Below are 19,505 nucleotides of genomic sequence, written 5' to 3'. Positions count from 1 at the left end.
GGCAAAGGGAAAGCATGTCAAACGGCAGGAATAATGGAGAACACGGTCTCAAACGGGGACGCTGGTGGTCCTAAACGTGACTAACAGCTTCTTGCTTTTATTTTGGTAAACCCCTTAAGAGGCCAGTCCTGCTGTAAAGTGACACACAAAAAAAAATGGCAGCTGGCTGGGCTGTTGTTGGGATGCATGAATGGGCTGGTGCAGGTTCTGGCTGTGTGCCTCTCTCCAGACAGGGAGAGTTCTCTCCCTGGCAGCCACTTGCAGCAGGACTGACCCCATGCCAGGCTCCACCAAAGTCCCCAGAGTGCCAGAGCCTTGAAGGCTGAATTTAAACAGCAACCACAACCCACAACCCGTGTGAATGTAACAAAGAGAGCTTGAAAGTCTTCCCTACGAGTTTTCAAATGGCTCATGGACTGGGCCAAACGTGCTGTTGATTCAATGTTGTTGGAACTCGGAATTTTAAACCATCAGGGCGTTGCTACCACTGCTTGTAAAGCATGTGTGAGGTAAAGTGGGGTGATGATGAGGGTCCACAGCCTTTTTATACTGCTAGGCATGACTGATCCCGGTTCTACCTAGATGGAACTGTGGTGTAGAAAAGTATTTTTTAAAATGTGGAATTTCCTTAGATGATTTTATCCTAGAGCCGTTAGACAAGAGAAGACAAAATTTCATACATATGCCAGTGACAGTAATGGCTTGTGTCTGTTCACTGACTCAAAGATGAAGTTGAATGCATTATACGTTTTACCATTTACTTCTACATTTAATTATACATTTTACCATTGTAAATGGTGGGCTTTGCATTAGGGAAATGGAGTACATTTAAATAGCAAAGAGAGCAGGTGAGTGTGGAGAGGATCTGGGTGGGTTTGAAAGAGATCCGTAAGAGGTTGGAGAAGTAGCCGTGGCAATCTTACGGATGCAGAAGGACTTGTGTGGGCTAGAGACAGACCAGTTTGTATGGCTGCTTGGGGTTTTTATTCAGTACCTGCACTGCATCAAATCATCCTATATAAAAAATGTGGGCTCAGCTCCTTCCTCTGTATTTGGAGCACTGTGGAAGTGGTTTGCTTCAAAAAGTGGATAGTTATGTCTGTTGGAAGAGCAGTTTAGAAACCTCTTCTGGTACCTCCTGGTATGAAGGTATTTTAAAATTTAACTAGTTCTTACATTTGCATGTCTGAATTACTGCCTTAGGTTTTCAAAAAGGAGGGAAAGAAAAATGAGACCCATTTCTGAGGTCTGTGGTCTAAATGAGGGGAATATTTGAACAGAGCTCAGTAACGTGAGCCTTACATTTGTGGCCAACGCTTTCTTCCTTCAGTTCAGAATAGGAAAATACGGAACCATAATTCTCTGTGCTGTCTGTGCAGTTCAGATGTCGCTGAAAACAAGTTGTTTATTCCCTTCACCCTTGAGTCCAGAAAGGGCTCTGTATAACATTGAATTTGTGTGTGTATTCTGCCAAATTTATGAGTGAACCTCTTAGAGCTGGCTACTGCTGCTCTGCTGTGTAAATGCAGTAGTCCATTTTATAAAGGAATAATGTGTGCCTACATACTTGAGAACAGAATTGACCTCACATCTGGCATTGAGCCGTGATTTTGATCACTTGTGCTCCCCTCGCCTGCTTATCTTCTCCCTTCCAGGACTTCACTAAGTGATGCTTTTCGGTTCCCCTGTTCTGGGACTACTCGATTGCCTAATTTGATCAGGCTTGTAGAAAATTTATTTCTTTGTGTTTCTGGGTAAGCACTGAGACAATTTTTGTCCTAGCCTTTGTTCCTTAGAGGTGTTTGGGGGAGGATTGTTAAGAAAGAAAAAGTTTGTTTTTACTGATATTCACTAGAACCCATAATAATTTCAAGGCTTTCATTTGGGGCCAAATGTGAGCGCATCTTGTATTTCTTTTTTGGCTAGCAAAGTGTGTGTTTGGAAAAGGCTTCACGTTGCACAGAGGAAGCTGCTCGAACCACTGACTTCAGCAGATGGAACTTCTTAGCAGATACTCACCCCTGCTCTGTGATCCTCCTTAAAAGGTTTTTGTACATTAAAGGCCAGCGTTTCCATAGCAGTTTTTTTAAATCTCTTGTGTAAAGCTGAGAAATAATGCAGCAGATCTGATAAGCCTTCCTCCACCCTTCTGCAATGATGCTGATTGTAAAACCAAAAATCTCTTCATTGATAAAATCTTTCCCGAGCAGGGGTCAGTTGTCCATTTCCTGACCCATGCATAGATCTGTTAGGAATATTTTTCTCAGGAGCACTCCTTCCTTTTGTTTGCGTCCTATTTTCCACATGCTGTCCCTGGATTATGTCCAGGGAAGGGAAGAAGCCACCAAAATGAGCAAACCAAACCCACCAAATCTCACCCCACTTCCAGTACTACTGTAGCATCTGTTCTCAGACCCAGATGTAAGTAGCTCTACAGGGGGTGAGTACTGTAATGTTTCCGTACACCAACATGTTAAAGATCCAGTTTCCTCCTCTTCTTGACTGTCTTAGACCTCCAGTAGCTTTAGGGTCATCTTGCTTGATTAAGGACAGCAGAATTTGGTCTTGGCTTGTGCTTGTGCATCTGTAACTTTTTAATCTGGTAACACATTTTAGTCATTTTTGAGTGTAGTCTTGCAAACAAATACTTTCTTACTTCTATCACTTACAAGGTTTATTTGAACTAAATTCTTTGGTAAACCAAGTAAATATAAACAGTACTTCTGCATAACACTCGTATCTTGCATTCCAAAACATTTCAGAAACCTCAAATACTCAAGTTTTTATTTCTTAGAATCACCAAAGGCCAGGAAACAGCGGAGCATGGTTTGAAGTCTTTATGTAATTACATGCAAAGCTGGCATCCATGCTGCTTCCCTGTCAGCAGGATAGTCAGCCTGGAGTCTGAGAAAGAGAAGTGCTGGAGAGATAAGTCATGTTTAGGGGAATGGGAGGACCCTGAGAAACAGGATATGACACAGAGGCCATGGGAAAAAGTAAAACCTCCTCCTCTGCCACAAACCCAGATGCCTGCAGTAAAGATGGGCCTTGCTGGGGGGGCTCCACGTGGGCATAGGAACAGCTATAAAGAGCAGCTGGTTTTGGGGGGGTCTTATAAGAACACCCTCACATGTATAGGTGACACTGAGTATATGATGAATCTGAAGACAAATAATTATTATTAATGTTTGGCAAAAGCATCTACTCGTGGAAGCCAGATCAGTCACAAAAAATGCGTAATTTTATGCTGAGAGAAGATTTGGGCCCGGAACAAAACACTGGGGATCTAAGGAGGAGCCCTTAGTGTTGCTAATAAATATTCACTTAGGCAGATGTGTCACTCATGTTTCTGAAAGTTTTGAGCCTGGATGAAAAGAATGTGCTTTTATTTCTTGAGCAGCTGTTCTTTTAAATGGGTGCAGCTGTACCACAGTGTCCATTGACACCAATTGGTTTGTGATTTAGTGTATTGGTTGTAGTTAACCAAGTAGAAAGATTTTAATTTTTTTTTCTTTTTCTTTTTTCTTTTTTTTTTTTGCTTTGTTAAAGTGAGGAAAATCTTGTGAAATAGCTCAAGTTTTTCAGACTGGAGCAGGCACGACTGCAGTGTTTACTGTGATGTTGCTGTGAAAGCTTTTGAGGGACATGGAAGTTGATTATCATTTGCTGTCAACTGAGGCACAGCTTTGCTGGAGCTGCCTCTGCTTGCTCCAGCGAGGGCATGACCTGCCACATGCAACGTGGAAGTCATCTGAAAGATTTCCTATGGCAAGAGCAACACTGCAGTTATGTAATGAAGTTTTATTGTTAGAAGTATGTGAAAACAGGAGCTGTGAACTCGCAGGCAATTCAGAGCTGAAATTTTTCCGTATTCTCACTCCAAAAGGTTTTTTTGGAAAGTTTAAGGGAATGCTGTTTGGCACTTTTTTTGATGGGAGTGAGTGTGCATGTCTGAAGGAGACTTCTTTTAAAAAAAACTATCCCATTCTGACAGTGAGTTTCCTATATTCAAAGCATTAGGAGAGTAAGAGTTTTAATCTTGCCTCTGCTGATTTGCTCAGTAGGCCTGGAGAAGGCCTTCTGTCTTTCCATTGTAGACATAAACTATTAAATATCCACAAAAAGATTTTGTGGTAAGGTAATTCAGTCTTTTACAGGTAATACTGGATTTTCAAACCATCATCTTACGGACTTTTTGCAAAAGTAAAAGTCAGGAAGACATTGCTACTACTCAGCTTATGTCAAAACTGAGGTGAAATATCAGGAGGTGAAGTTTGTTGAGGGATGCTACTTTTTAATGTAAATGACTACAGTTTCTTCAAGATAAGCACCTCCGATAATTACGGATGCCAATTGCTTTGTGTGCTGTTTTTAAATATCTAATTTTTTAGTAAATAATGGATATAATGGCATTGCAAATAAAACTGTACCATTGCACTGTTTTCCTTGAATGAAGATGCCTAAATGATTTCCCTTTCCTCCTCCAAGAAAGCAAACAAAAGGCTGGGTTTTAACCTGTTAAACAGTTTTAGTTGTCCTGGAGAGAATGGTAAAGGTCTTAAATTTCTATCAGTTTCCCAAATCCACGTGGCCAGTTAGAGGAGGGAAATCCACATTGTGTTTGGAGTTTGGAGACTGTGGAGAAGGAGCACTGGGAGTGCACTACTAATCAGCAGGGAGTTTATTGTTATTTATTCTGAGATGTCACTGGGATTTTTTTCTTCTCTTTCTGTGGCTTGTTTCTTTGGTTTTTTGGTTGGTTAGTTGGGGGTTTTTTTTTGGGGGGGGGAGGGGGCAGTGTTGATGTTTCTTTTTTGTGGCTTTTTAGTTAAGATCATGTATTTGAAATTGCCTCTTTTTTTATCCCTTACACTGCGCTTTTGGGAAGTTGTAGGGGATTTTTCTGCCTGGTTTTGTTGGGTTTTGTTTAAACTTTTTCACTTTAATTTCTATTTGAAGTAGCATGTATGAAATTCCTTGTACTGTACTAGACCTTGAAAAGCTGCTTACTGAAAGATTAATATAGGTACATTGATTAAAAATTCAATGTAAACCACTGAAGCCAATTGAAGTTACTTTAATGGGTTATAGGGCAGAGTCTGCCCTACTGTGGTTCAATGGGTAGAAAACACAGCAATCTTTTTTGGATAACTCTCTTTTTCCCTCAGCAGTTAATGCTTAACTTATCTAAAATACCCAGGAATTACTCGTGAGCTGATTTGAATTCTACTCATGGTTATAAAAAAAGCTGGGAATTTTAAGGTCCGCTTGTTTTTTTGATTGCATTTATAATAAGGTGGGAACTTTCCCTTGCACAATATTCTTTCTCCCTTTTCCCTGAAGAGAACACCCATCTAAGACAGGTGAAAGTTTTTGGAAATTCAAAATGGCAACTTTTTTTTTAATGATTTCAGAAAACATTTGATATTTTTGTGGCAAACAAGTGACACTTTTTTGAGGTACCTCACACTTCAGGGAGTACAGAACCTGGAAGACAGAGGCTTTAAATAAATTTGATATGCCTAATTGATTAGTCTAGGTTAAGTCTAATTATGTGACACTTAACAGGCATCTAGTTAATCTCTCTAGTTAATTTTTGCTCTGGCCATGACTGGTGGGGTCTAGAGTCCCACCATATGCAAGAGATTCTGGCTCCAAAACCAACATTTAGATAATTTCTTTCTGCTGTCCTATGAAATGATTGAAACAGGTGTCCTCCTTCAAGTGCCTTACCTATTCCCTTACACCTTTTTATTCTTTCCCTTATTACAAGGCAGTTATGACATTTACTACTTAGTTTAGTCCTGTGTTCTTCTGGATATTTATTCTTCTATATCTCCCCCAAAACTTCATATAATTGTTCCAAGTGCCTGTACATGCTCTTTAGCAGTGTCTCTATCTGAAGCCCATAATTTGTTGCGAGCAATCAGGCATTTTTTTGATTTTTTTTTTCCGCCCTTTGCTGTGTGTTGAACAGCTGAGCCAATAAATATTTGGGATCCACTGACATTACAAGGGAATTGTGGCAGCCCCCATCCAGCTGGACAGCAGCTTTTCCACATGTTTGGTTGAACAGGTAAAGCCCGTGTAAATGCAGAAAAAAAGAAGAGTTTACTGTGCATCACAGGGCCTGGCAGTCAGATCTTGGAGGAGTTTCTGCTCTTTTTTGGGGAATGGATGCCACTTGGCTCCTTGTATTCAAGCCACCTGTTTCAATGCAATCTGTACAGGAGAGCGTGTCTCTCGTTGTTGCACAAGGAAAGCTCCAAGGTTTTGGGGTAGGGTGCCTTACAACATCCTTGTGTTCCAGTCTTCAGCCAGGAAAAGGCAGTAAATGTCAAATATATCAGATAGAAAAAAAATGAAATTGCTAAGAAAGGAAAACTGCTTGTAATTAAAGTCCATAAACCGGTAATAATTCTAAGCATCCCAAATGTTTTAATTCGCTGCTCTGACTATTAATCATTTCATCCACCGCTTGAATTCTTGGAAACTACCTGAATTGTGGTCTAGCGAATTTTTGTGACTCAGGGAGAGTATTTGCAACCTGCTTCTCTCAGGAATATAGAATATTCCCTACTTTTTCGTTGTTGGAACACTGAGTAGACCTGTATCGTAAACAACATATGCTGCTATCATTAATGGTATTTTGGGCAGAAGGCTGTATTGGAAACTTTTCACTGCTGAGAGGGGACAAGAGTGAGAGCCTAGATGAAACACTGCTGGGCCAGTTGTATGTGGGTTTAAAAATAAAACAGTGCCAGCACCACCACCCCCACCCCAGCCTCTTCCATAGGTTCTGTCACCACGTATCTGTTTATTTCTAATGGCTCTTTAAAATGACAGCTCCATAAACTGAACTATCCAAAACAAAGGCCATGGAGTTTACTTTGGCCATCTCAAGTAAATTTTCCTAATCTAAACATCAGCAGTGCCTTTCATAAATCAGTCCAATGACGTCATCTTTTCAATTAGCAAGGCTGGTATTTGTGTTCTGGCCTCAAAAGCTATTTGGCCAGTTAATGTCTTCAGGTTTTGTAGTAGTCCAGACTTCTCACCAGTTCTCAGTAACGTGCTTGAAGAGGGAACACATTTATCAATAATTGCCACTTTTTAAGTGCAGATTGCAGACTGTGATTAATTGCTAACCTTTTCTGTTGTCTACCAGAAATAACAAGCACAGTCTGTGGACTTCAAAGTTGTTCTTAATATATCTCACAGTTCTTACTGGGGGACACAGGCATGTGCAGTTTAAATAGGTGTTTGAAAGAGTAGGGAAATAAGAAAAAATATTGGGTGGGTTGTATTTCCAGGAAAGGTAAAATGGGGTAGTGCTAATAGCTGGGAGTGAATCATCTGTCTGCCTGAGTGTGTTAGGTTGTGTTATTTCCCAATAAGTACTTGAAACTTGACCTAAAAGGTTATTTTCAAAGAGATTAAACTTCAGTCTTCCTTTCCTGCAGGTTAGAAGGGATGAAGGCCTCTGCTGACAGGGAGGCTGTGTGTGATGTTGGGTTGGGGAACAGCTCAGCTGCAGTATATCTTTTCCTGTAGATGAAAACGCTTCCACTACATGAAAGAGGTTTATCCTGATAAGGTTTTTAGCAAAATCCACCAACTGCCAAGAAACAGCCAAGCAAAGCAACAGTATTCTTCCTCTTAATCACACCTTCCTCTCCCTGTGTGGAAATAACAATAAGGGCTGACATGAGCTGAAAAAAGCCAGAAAATATAGAGCCAAGGCTTAGTTCCTATCCTTAGCTCACCCTAGCAACACATTCACACGTTGCAACACAGATGCTATATAAGGTCACCTTCTACCATAGTGTCAGCTGTGACTGAATTCCCTGAAAGAGAAACCAAAAATTATCTTAAACACACAAACTATTCCATATGTGTGTGTATGAGGTATGGTTTTGTTTATGTTAATGATGAGACTTGCACCAGTAAGTGGTTATCTCCTTGGCTGGAAATGTGGAAATGCTTGTAAGTTGGCTCTATGAATCTCTTTCAGTGTCCTTTGAAACAACCTGAGCTTGGGTTCCCATGATGCTATTTCTGTTCTTCAGCTTTCTACACACAGCAGCCTTTCACCAGACCTCCTGCTGCTTGTCATTGCTGTGGCTTAGCTTGTTGATAGCAGGAGTGAGCTAGACAGTCCTTTTCCCATTTCTTTTCCCCCACCATTTCTGAAGTTGGTAGCCCTGGTATTAGCAGTGCTGTTGGGCTGCAGCAGAGGATGAAGGTGCAGCATCAGCAGACACTGAAGACTGTGTGTAGTTTTAAGGGAGGCATTATTCTCAAAGAGCTGGAACAAGTTCAGAAAAGGCAGGAAAATGCCAGCGCCTTTGCTGGTGAGATACTTGCAAGTCGCAGCCCATTTCAGTGGTATGCCTTTTGCTTCCTGCTTGGCCATTAATGTGTGGCCCTCATCATAAAGACTTAGCTGTGAATTGGCCACAGACTCGCTTGAGAATATGGAGACTTTCCCTTGACGTTCTGTAGGAAATGTTTGAAGTCCTAGGGCTCAAGCTTAACAAATTGCTGAGCTGATAATCATCCCTTTTAGTTTGTCTTCAAGCAGAGTGTGGGAGTGAGCATCACATCCATTACTGAAACTCATGAGTAGAGTGTGGGTGCTTTTTCTTCAGTGCAAATTTCCTGCAATATTGGGAAAGAAGGAAGGAATGCATTAGAGCTGGAGATGTCTGTTAGTCTTGTTGGGATGCTTGTGCAGCATCTCTCTGCACTGAGCTTTTTGCCTTGACTCATTGATAGGGTGGTGCTTTAAGTCACAATTTAGCCCTGGCCAGATGGGCGTAATGGTCATTCCTCTATGGGTTGAGGGGTTTTTTTCACGATTTTTGCAGTTGACTGAGTTCCTTCTTGGGGGGTGAGAGGATTTATTTCTAATATCCAGTCTAAACCTGGCCTGGCGCAACTTGAAGCCATTTCTTCTTCTCTTATCCTTTGTTACTGGGGGGAAGAGGCCAACCTCCACCTCACTACGGCTTTGTTTCAGGTAGTTGTAGAGAGTGACAAGGTCTCCTCTAAGCCTCCTTTTCTCCAGGCCAAATAACCCTATATCCCATAGCTGTTCCTCAAAAGACTTGTTCTCCTGACCCTTCACCACCTCTGTTGCCCTTCTCTGGACAGAATCCCAACACCTCAACGTCTGTCTTGTAGTGAGGGACCCAAGCACACTATTTGAGGTGTGGCAGTGATGATCTCAGTCAAGGGATTCTGTTGTGGAAATATTAATTTGGTGGTTTCAGCCCTGGAGGAGGATCTTCATTCCTCATATAACTTGTTCAAGATTACTGGACTGCAGAGATGCAAAAGTCATCTTGAGAGCAGGCCAGGGGTGGAGTGCTTGCTGATAACCTAATGGTACCAAATCCTTGTCCAAGGCTTGGTGAGCATTCAGGAATCTGCAGAGAAACAGAAGAATGAATGGTTTCTGGAGTATGTTAAGCTCAGTGAACAGAGCCCATGTATTTTTCTGAGAGGCTGAAAGACCGGATTCATGCATTATCTGGTAACTGCAGCAGATAGCCGGGTTATCAGCTGCACTGCTACGGGTTCTGTCTGACCCTGCCCTTATCTCCCCAGCGCTACCGGTTGCAGGGCAAGTTCCTTTTTTTCATTCTTTGTGCATCAGCTTCTCACATGTCTGAAGGAAAGATTTCTCCTTTCACTGCCACCACTTGAGCATGCCAAGGTCAGCACGTGGGGGGAGCGGAGTGTGAGTGCTGAGGTTTGCTCCGTGCACATAGAAGGAGGCAGCAAAGGGGAAGCTGCGTCTCCACAGGCCGGCATTATAAACATTCTAAGGATTTTTTTTTTTTTTTAAACTCAAAGCAAAGAGCACAAAAAGCAACCTCAGCTGGAGAAGCTGATTTAATGGAATTATGGGGTTTGCTGTGAGTCTGGGATGACAGTGGTTAAATTGACCCACATGCAGGTGAGGCAAGGCAGCCTGGAATGACTGCATTCTAGCCAAACAGAAGAAGGATGGCTTTCCACCATGGGACAGATTTGGGAGTGAGTATGAGTAGTATGATCATGAATGGTATGATTTCCTTCGGCTTTTTTGTGGAGAGGACAGGACTGACATAGCCAGCACTGATTTCCCAGTCCTAGTGTGAATGCTGTGGTGATCAGTACATCTGCTTGTCCCATGTTCAGCTGGGACTGTTTAAGGTAACAAACTCCAACTGGAATTGTAAGCCCTGAATGGAATAACCTGTGCCACCTCTGGCTGTTGTGGTGAAAACAACCTCTAGCTGTAGGAGGTGAAACCCTGCAGGAAGGGGGTTTCCTGCAGTCTGGGACTGAGCCTAAAACCAGAACACACAGCACAGGAAGATGCTCTGATATGTAAAAAGTGAAAGCAGGAACAGTCTGGATTTTTTTTTATGTGTATGAGAATCTGCATTTGCCCTGGAAAAAGTGAAGGAATTGACTTCACTTGACTTGACTTTACAACCTGCTGAGGTACAGGAGGTTGTAATAGGTAGTGAATATATTTTGGTAATTGAGCAACAACCACAGACTAAGAAAGCTGAGTGAAATGAAATGAAGGAGTTTATGGGTGGGTAAAAGTTGATAGCATAGGCTGTATCTTCAGGGGGCAAATTTCCTTTCTCATCAGTCTGATTTATGCGCTTAATTAGATATGGATGTTCTTTCAAGAAGGGAATCTGAGCCAATCTTATCATTCAGGTTTTTGATAAAACTGCTTTCTGAGTGGTGCTCTGGGGTGAATTTTATTGCAATAACCTATGGACTTTTTAAAAAATCCTTTCAAGAGGCTGAAAGACGTCTAAATCTTATTTTCAATTGTATGCATAGCAATTGGCCGTGGGCTACACATAATGGGTTCAACAGTTTCTAGGGCCTATAATTTTGATGAATGGGAATAATTGCCTATTCTTAGGCTCAGGAATGCAAATTTTTAGCAGATACAGAATAAACTGCATTTCTGAGGCTTCCATGGTACAGAATCATGGAATATCCTGAGCTGAAAGGGGCTCACAAGGATCATTGGCTCCAACTCCTGGCCCTGCACAACATGGCCCCAAAAATCAGACCATGTGTCTGAGAGTGTTGTCCAAACTCTTTTGGAACTCATGGTGCTGTGACCACTGCCCTGGGGAGCCTATTTGACCACCAGCGCTCTGGATGAAGGTGCTGTGTTCTCCCTTTTCCACAGCAGTGTCAGAACTGTAAATCAGAACCACAACTGTGGCAGCACCCTGTGAATTCTTGTGGAAAAGTCAGCAGCAGGTCCAGTCGGGTTTAGTGTGTCATCAGTGTAGCTTTTTAGGCAGTCTCAGTGATAAATACAGCAGCTAGACTGGCTTCCAGTAGCAGTGTCTTTATTTAATTTTAACATCTGGGAGGAAGAGTCTGAATGCAGATGATTTTATTTAGATATATATCCTACTTGAAGCTTATTCTCCTTATATAAGCTTATGCAAGTACTTTCCCCAGGAGAAGTGATAGTTCATGTGTGTAGGAGATGAAAGACAAGAATTTCCTCTTCCCCCTGGATTTTTTTAGCCTTGTACTTGCTCAGGAGTCCTTTTAAGTTGCAGTTTCCCTGGCGTGTGCTATCCAAAGCCGTTTTGCACACAAGTGGAGATTTTTTAAACAATTTCTAGAAGTCCCCCGCTGTCTCAGGGCCTCGTGACAGACAACTGGGAAATCCTGGTTGTTTTTCATTGGCATTGGAGTTGGCATTGCTGCCAGCAGGGCAGCTGGGGAGCCCCCGAGCTCAGGAGATGCTCCCTGCTCTGCTCTTGGAAAGGATGGACTCTAGTGTTTGTTCCTTCTTGGACCCAAGATTTCTCAAGTGCATTTCCTTTGGCACACGGAATTGTCTTCATAATACAGAGGAAGGAGAAACTAGGTCTGAACAAGTGCAAGAGAGAAGTGTGAAAAAGGAGTTGGAAAAGAAATATAAATATTTCTGTGCTAAAGCTCAGGAAATGTGACATGCTTTGCCTTTCTTATGAGAAGACAGTAAGTTTTCCATTGAACTTAGAGATGAAATACAGCAATGTTGCCTTGGCCATGCTTTTATGACATAGCCACAAAAGTGAAAGGAGAGTTGGTTAAGGCTTTTAGGACATAATCGATTTGAAACTCATTTTGTGTCTCGTGGACATTGACTGCATGAGTAAAAAAGCTTCTTACATCTTCAGGCTGAATTTTGAAACTATTTTAATCGTTATATTAAATTTGGTAGGATGTGTGATCTTGTAACTGTGAACTGAAATAAGACAGATTTTCTGCTGAAGCAGGAAATTTGCAGTTGATATGTTTCCTCTCAGCAGTCGTCTTAGGTGATGCCCTCCCATTTCTACTTCTTAAACTAATATGAAGTAAGGTAGTCTGCCTCTCCCTTCCTCTCCCCCCAGTCTCTCATTTTCTGGGAGACAGCCTTTAACACTCTGAGACCAGGGAGGGGCCATACACTGGTCACCATAGAAAACCTTTATTTTTGGAAGGCAAAAGTGCTAATGAACTTCAGGTACAATCAATCTAGAATGTTGGGTATTTATTAGGTTAGCTAGTTGTCAAGTTTTGGGGGTAAAACCTAAGGATTCTTTATGTTGTCCCTCCCATGATGATAAATGCCTCTATTTTTACAAGATGCTATGCAGAATTACCATTTTCTTGTCTGAAACTTTAAAGAGCTTAATTTAATTTCATACCTTTTCTTGGTTTTGTTTTTGGGGTTTTTTTTTCTAACTGAACCTTTTCTGTTCAGGAAAGTTGGATTTTTGTCTGGATAGCTATTGCTTTATTCGGGCCAGAAGCTATATGGGACTGTTAGCATTATTAAACGCAAAAACTGAAATTGATACGATAAGGGACTCGTGTGCTTAGCTGGTCTTCAACTTGCTCTGTAGGAAACTTTTAAATATATAATCTAATTTTCTCAAGCATTCATAACAATCTATTTACACATAATTTAGAGGTCTGTCAGATCTCTAGAATTACCCTATTAAATTACTGGAGCTAACTTTTAATGCAGGTTGTAATTAGTTACTTGTTCCAGTGGGGAATTAAAATCAAGCTGTTAGCCTGTACATCTTCACTGAAGAACAGAAAGCTGTGGCTAATTATTCTGATGGTGTGGGACTGCTGGCTGACTTACAATGCAGGAAGGGAATTATTTGAAATGTAATCTCTTTGGAGCAAAGCTGTGTACTGCATCCATGTTGAGGACTTAACGATGAATGATGATGGCTTCCTGGTTTGGAATTAGTGGCTAATTGGTTTTTAGGTCATAGATATTTCATTGATTTCTATGAAGCAATTTAAAATCAGGGGGCGGGGAGTGGGAGGGGAGAAAAACTGGGAAACCTGCTTTGCACATGCAGTGAGAGGGATACCAGAAAAGCAGCCATGGATAAGCAATATTACCTGGGACAGGCTTGACCCAGTAAGTAATTAAAACAGAAGATTAATATTTAAGCGGTCAACTGGCTTAAGAGGAGCAAGCAGGGAATAGGGCTGCATTGTTGTATAACCAATTTGTACTTGCTCTGAAATCCTTTGTATATGAGGAGGGTCTTTACCCAAAGTCTTTATGTGACAGTTGAAAGAGAAAAGACTGTAGAATTTGTGATGATGAATTCCAGGTCTGTGTTACCGTGGTGTGTGAGAGGACACACAGGCAGTTAAAGTGGCTTTTGTCTCAGGAGGTGAAGAACACAAATAGAAGAGAAACTCTTCAAATTTGACTCCAGCCAATAGGAAGCAAGAGCTAGAATATATCCAGGTGGGAAAGCAACATGAGTGACAAGAAATGACAGCAAAGTAAAAATGTCAGCTTTTGTGTGTGCATATGTGTGTATGTATAGATATAGGCACATATCCAACCCATGGGAACAGAGTCTAGGAGCTAAGGAAAAACGAGGAAATGTGCTAGAAGTACCCATGGACAAACCAGGAAAGGCTAAGCCAAAAACTAAGAGGTGACTAGCAAGATACACACAAAATCACACCAAAGGGAGTGATGGTAGGCAAGTACTCAGTGGAAGATTAAAGAGTCAGTCCTCTTCTTTGTGGAATTAGAGGCCAGTATTTTTGAAATTTACTCATGGCTGTTGAGCAGCTGTCTTTGTGGAAATGGTCAGTTGTGTGGAAGATGCCTGGTACAAATAATGTGCCCACATGTGACAGCATTATACAGGGAAGGTTAGAGGACCTTCACATGTTTTTGGGTAACCTTGGCTCAATGAATTCTGTGTTAGGACACGTAAAGAGTTGGTGGCTCACATCTTGGAGCTGTCGTTTATGAGAGCACAGGTGAGACAGACCTATAGATTAGTGTCCAAATCGATTTTTAAAGGTGAGAGAGGAAATTTCAAATGTTAAAAATAAACACTGAAGCAAAGTAGCCAGAATATGTTTAACCACCTAGAAGAACAAAAGTAAAAAGCTACTGCTGATTTTGTTGTTTAGTAATTTCGCTATCAAGCTGAATGGTAGAGCTCAGGGAATGTTAATTAAATACAGAAACCCTGAGGAGCTAAGAGAGACTGTCATTATCTTGCAGAACAGGTTTAAATTCCAAAATTTATCTGAGCAAGTTGCAGTTTCAGTGTGGGAAATGAACTGCAGCTCAGTTTGATAAAGGCAGATTAGTGTAGCTAGGCAATCCTAAGGAGGATGGGAAACAGCCTGCTTGGAGCAGCTATTAAGAAAATGATCTGGGTTTTTTTGTGGATCACAGTCCACACTTGGAAAAACAACATTATATGGATGTGAAAAAAAAGTTAGGGAATAATGAATACCTAAATTATACTACTGTACCAGCAAGACAAATCACACAACCTTTCTACTTTGCTCTGAAATTGCAAAGCTCTTTGGCTTCAGATTGGGCTCTTTCTAATTTTTTTTCCCCGCAACCCAGGAAAGATATGAACCCAAGTCCAGGGGAGAGTTCTTAAAATGACTGGAGATAAAGAAAACATGACCTCAGAAGAAAGATTGGCAGAATCTGAGCTGAGGCAAAAAAAGCTGGAGGAGTAACATGACTCTTTAAAAGGCTCTCACTAAGAGGAAGTAATCATCTGTTGCGTAAATTAGCGGAGAACAGGATTACTGGCCCTGGCACTGGAAGTAGTGCTGTCAAACAAGGGTAACTGGGTGTCTGTCAGGAATGTCACCACCATGAGTGATCCTGACTCAGGGCAGGACTATGACCTGAGGTAATGTACAGATTGCTTCCAGTCAGATTTGATTCAACAGTGACCACACTCTGACCCCCCGTATAATAGCACAACTTTTGGCAATTGTGAGCACTGAGTGTGATTCCAGATCAGAGTTTGTAGTTTGCTTTTCATCTTTTCGGTTCATGAATGAATCTTAAGTTTTCCTGGAAAAACATATGGGGCAGGGAGGAGTGGTTGAGAGAAGAAGGATGACAGTCTTGTGCTTGAAATGAAACTGCTGCTTTCCACTTCTAGATTTATTAGCAATTTGGAGCTTATTTTGGTCTCATTCAACAATTATGCACATAGATAATGTTTTGATGACCAAAGTCTGAAATTCATTATACCGGGATTTCATTCTCCAGATCAAAGCTAATTTGAGAAGAATACACTCATAGATACACATGCAACTCATCAAATTCCTCAATCTACTTTATTTCGTCTTTCTTTTTGATCACACCAATGCAAATGATTTCTAGTGACTTCCCTTTTGAAGTTTGCTTTAGGGTGAAGTTTGCCATAACAGTTGTGTTAAGAAGTGTAGAAATTAACCTTTTCATTTTAATTAGAACTTGGAGGAAGAAGTAGGATCCACTCTCTGCAGAAATTGGAAAGAGGGATTCAATCCTTTCAAAAAACCCCAAAACAGTCAGGTTAACTTCTAGGAGCAGCTGTTCACCTGCAAGAAACAAAGAGGGAAAAATACTGAAGGAATACTGGGAGATGAGAATATAACTAATATTTCTGATTTAAACTTCTGAAACACTAGTCCCTCCCAAGCTTCCACTCTTTCTCTCTCATTTTTTTTCCTACACCTCATTTACTGCCTTATTTCTGACACATTCACTATTGTCTGTATATGCATTTCCATTTAGCTGGAACTCTGAAACTTCAAATGCAAGGGTGAGTCATTTCGTTGAGACTAGAAGCCATAAGCATGTGCTTAGAACAAGAGCTCCATGCCTTAGACAAATGTCAAGGTGTGCTGTGGTTTTAAATTCCCTGTAGAAAGCAATCTTTACTAGATGGCTACAATATGTGTTGATTTTTAGGCTTTAATTTAGGAGACATCACCACAGTTTGACTGGCTATACTCCTCATTTGGAATGGTGTTAGGGGTTTCACTGGTTTTAGCATCAGATGTAAGTTTTTTAATGGCATAAATGTGCTTTTTCTTTGAGTGTCTTCTTGATCCTTGGTAGTAAGAAAAGTGCCACAGGACAATGAAGCATAAGGTTGTCATCTGTTGCTTCCCTTCACGACTCAGTAGAGCGAGCAGATACCCTGTACTTTTCTGCAGTTTTTAGGGCTCACGCGTTGAAATGGTTGGTGCTGCGTTCACTGTCACATCTGCTGTACTAAGAGAGACTAGAAAAGAATTGCTCTTTGCCTTGAAATCCCGGATATGATAAGTTGGTCAGAGCACAGGATGACCAGGGCTCTGCAACCAGTTATGTGCCACCAGCACATAAACCAGTGTCCAGTTTTCTACCAATTTAGCATCTGATGAAGTTATTTTTCTCGGGTGGGTGTCACAATGGGTAGGTTAACTGAAAGTGCCTGAGGCACTCCTGTGTATCCACAGTATCACCAACTATTTTGTGTCCTTTACAGAGGAAAGTGGAACAATAACATTCCTTAAAATTTTCAGCATGAAAGTTAGAACGCCTTTTGTAAATGTTCCTTAGGAGGTCTGCCCATCATGAGAGTGCTTGCAGTGAGACTGGGGAAGCTGGAACAAGTTTGTACAGCTGTGTTTTCATCCCTTCATCCTAAACCCTTTGGGAAGAGAGCGTTTTTGGGAAGTATTGTGTGTCCCAGCACCTCAGCTCAGGTCAGGGCTCCCAGCTCCTGCCAGCAGGAACAGGGTGATGGCTCTCAGTGATCTGGACACCTTTCTGTCCCGAGCAGTGCAGGGCTGGCAGGGAGAGCTGGCTCTGGATGAGGTGTGGTGTGTCTAGACAGGGAAGTGCCGTGCAGGAATCCAGCTGTGCTCTTGGAAGCAGCAGGACTGTGCCCCAAGCAGCCACTAATTATCCTGGACACTGCAGCACACTGACGTGGCAAAGCAGCTTCCCACACCTGAGCTGGCCCTGCGTGGTGGTGTAATCACCTGCTGCAGACGTGCCTAACTTGTTTTGCAGAAGCTGCCAAACAGTTATCAGGCAGATAATGGTTTTGGCTGCCATTGGCCTGGGTTGGATTCCACCTGATACGTGTGAGCTGACAATTCCGTATCTCGATTACAGAGCTTTTGCATTCTTTGGTGTACGGTGTAATAGTTATTATAGATTGATTTGATTACCAGTACAATGTCTGAGCCTTTTATTATAAGTGACAAACCTTTTGAGACTTGTAGGATTTAATGTTCTTGACTGGCTCATTCTTTCAGGATAACTGCTTCTTCTGCATTTGTAATAACTGGAATATCTCCTTATTAAATTCACTAAGAGCAAAAGCATATTTCCATTGAAATGAATACCTCAGGAATGAATTCTGTTTTAGTGGGAAATTTTCCAGTCTGTCTGTGCTTTTATTTTGCTCACCATGTGAGTCCTTTCATATATTTTACTGTATTTGCACTTATTTGCAGTGCCATATTACAGAGCCATATATAGGTATGAGTGCTTTTCTGTTCCTAAACCTCTGCTAGTCCGGGTGTGCTTGTTCATGAATGTGTATCATAGACAGAGCCCTCCAATCATCTAGTATCAGTAAAATCCTGATAGGGTGTTCAATTGAAACAATTCTTTATTTTCTTTTGATGTAATACAATTTATTCATCCAACACATCTTGGATACTCCAGTTTGTTTACACCACAGGCCAATATTAAAACGTCACCCAGTCAGATTAAAAAAAAAAAAAAGTTACTGTTTTTGTAACTTTTCTTTTTCCTTTGTAGGCTAGACTTCTAGAAAATTTTTGTTTCATTTAGAAGAGTTGCTGTAGTTGTGGACATATCAGTACTGGAAGTCAATGAGTCCTTTTTGCAGCCTGTCTCATACATCTGTCTGTCGCTGCATATTTAATATCTACAAGAGGTTGTTTAGTTATGGCACAACTGTTTGCCTGTTGAATCTTTCTGCAAGAGATACAATGTGGATCTGTTGGTATCTAAACTTACAGCAGAATAAAGTTCTGGATGGCCAAATCAGTGTTGGTGTCTGTGCTTTGCTGGAAGTAGGAAGTATCTTATCCTGCTCCTGTTGTTTCCAGGGTGATGAGATGCATGTGATACATTAAAAATAAAACAATCCCTGTGTCAAAACTGTGTGTGTACCATTTTGGTGCAGTGCATTGTCTTTATAAACTGCAGTGGCATTGCAAAAAAAAAGGCCTTAATAGGTTTTTTTTTAATGTTCTTCATATAACTTCACATAGGTTTCAGTGAATGATTTCAGCAGTGCAGATTACAAAGTTGCCACCCTTCAGCTGTTCCTCATTTTTCCCTCTACTGAGACTCAAAAGTGTAAGAGAGCTCCCATTTCATTTTGGTACAAAGAAAACCAGATTAATTTAGGCCACTTTCTTAACATGGATTTGACATTAAACTAAAAGAAACTGCATTTGTCTTTCCTTTGCCTTGAGGCATGAGAAAAGTGGCATGTATCTGCCTGCAAAAGATCATTTTAACTTTTTATAGCCTTCTAGTTGATGACTGGCCAGTGATTTTATTGACTGTTAAATGGTCTGTATCTCACTGAGGCTTGGAAAATAGTCCACACCAAGAAAGCCATGGATAGTCACTTGACTTGGAGTCTGTAAGGGAGAGTTCCAGACAGATAAGTTTATTTCTTTCTGTTGGTAGGTGGGATTTGAAACTTGTCTTTCTCATAGCTGATATCAGGTAACGTGACAGTAAAAAAACTGGATGAAATGGAGCTGGAATAAATTTTATCAGTAGAAAATGCCTAGAAAAGTAGTGTGACAAATGCAAAGGAAACTTCACCTGTATTGTATCTTCTTCAAATCTCTGTGTATAACACTGTATGGAAAAAGACAACAGTAATAGTCTGTGACCTGTAGCCTTTGCCATAAAAACCTCCATAACAACAACAAACCAACAGTTCTCTTTTTATAAAGTGATTATTTTTCTGTTGTCAGGCTGAGATGCATTCTGTGTAATTATCAGGAGGGGGAAAGGAAAGCTGTCTCTTTAACCCCTTTTGATTATTTTCCCCCCTTTACCACCTTTCTAAGGGAAGAATTAGTTAAATATTCTTGGCAGAACCTCAGAAGATTTTTAGCATGCCGGGGGAGGGACTTAAACA

General features: G+C 41.1%; 1 protein-coding gene across 3 annotated transcripts in view; it reads left to right on the top strand.

The window, feature by feature from the left end:
* The window catches only part of PDE3A (phosphodiesterase 3A), a 225,572-nt gene that overhangs the window by 93,666 nt on the left and 112,401 nt on the right, over positions 1-19,505 (top strand). Inside the window, exon 1 of one of the 3 annotated variants that reach the window (XM_066184423.1) lies at positions 13,429-13,456. The exons of the other annotated variants lie outside the window; for them this stretch is intronic. The gene's annotated coding sequence lies outside the window, so the exon portion shown is untranslated. Of the gene's footprint in view, positions 1-13,428; positions 13,457-19,505 lie in introns of those variants that run through there. 3 annotated transcript variants of the gene reach the window in all.

The sequence above is a fragment of the Chamaea fasciata genome, unplaced genomic scaffold, assembly GCF_029207755.1.
Source record: "Chamaea fasciata isolate MVZ Bird 193981 ecotype frontalis unplaced genomic scaffold, bChaFas1.0.hap1 SCAF_5, whole genome shotgun sequence".
Lineage (NCBI taxonomy): Eukaryota > Metazoa > Chordata > Aves > Passeriformes > Sylviidae > Chamaea > Chamaea fasciata.
This window is presented reverse-complemented; position numbering and strand designations above follow the sequence as displayed.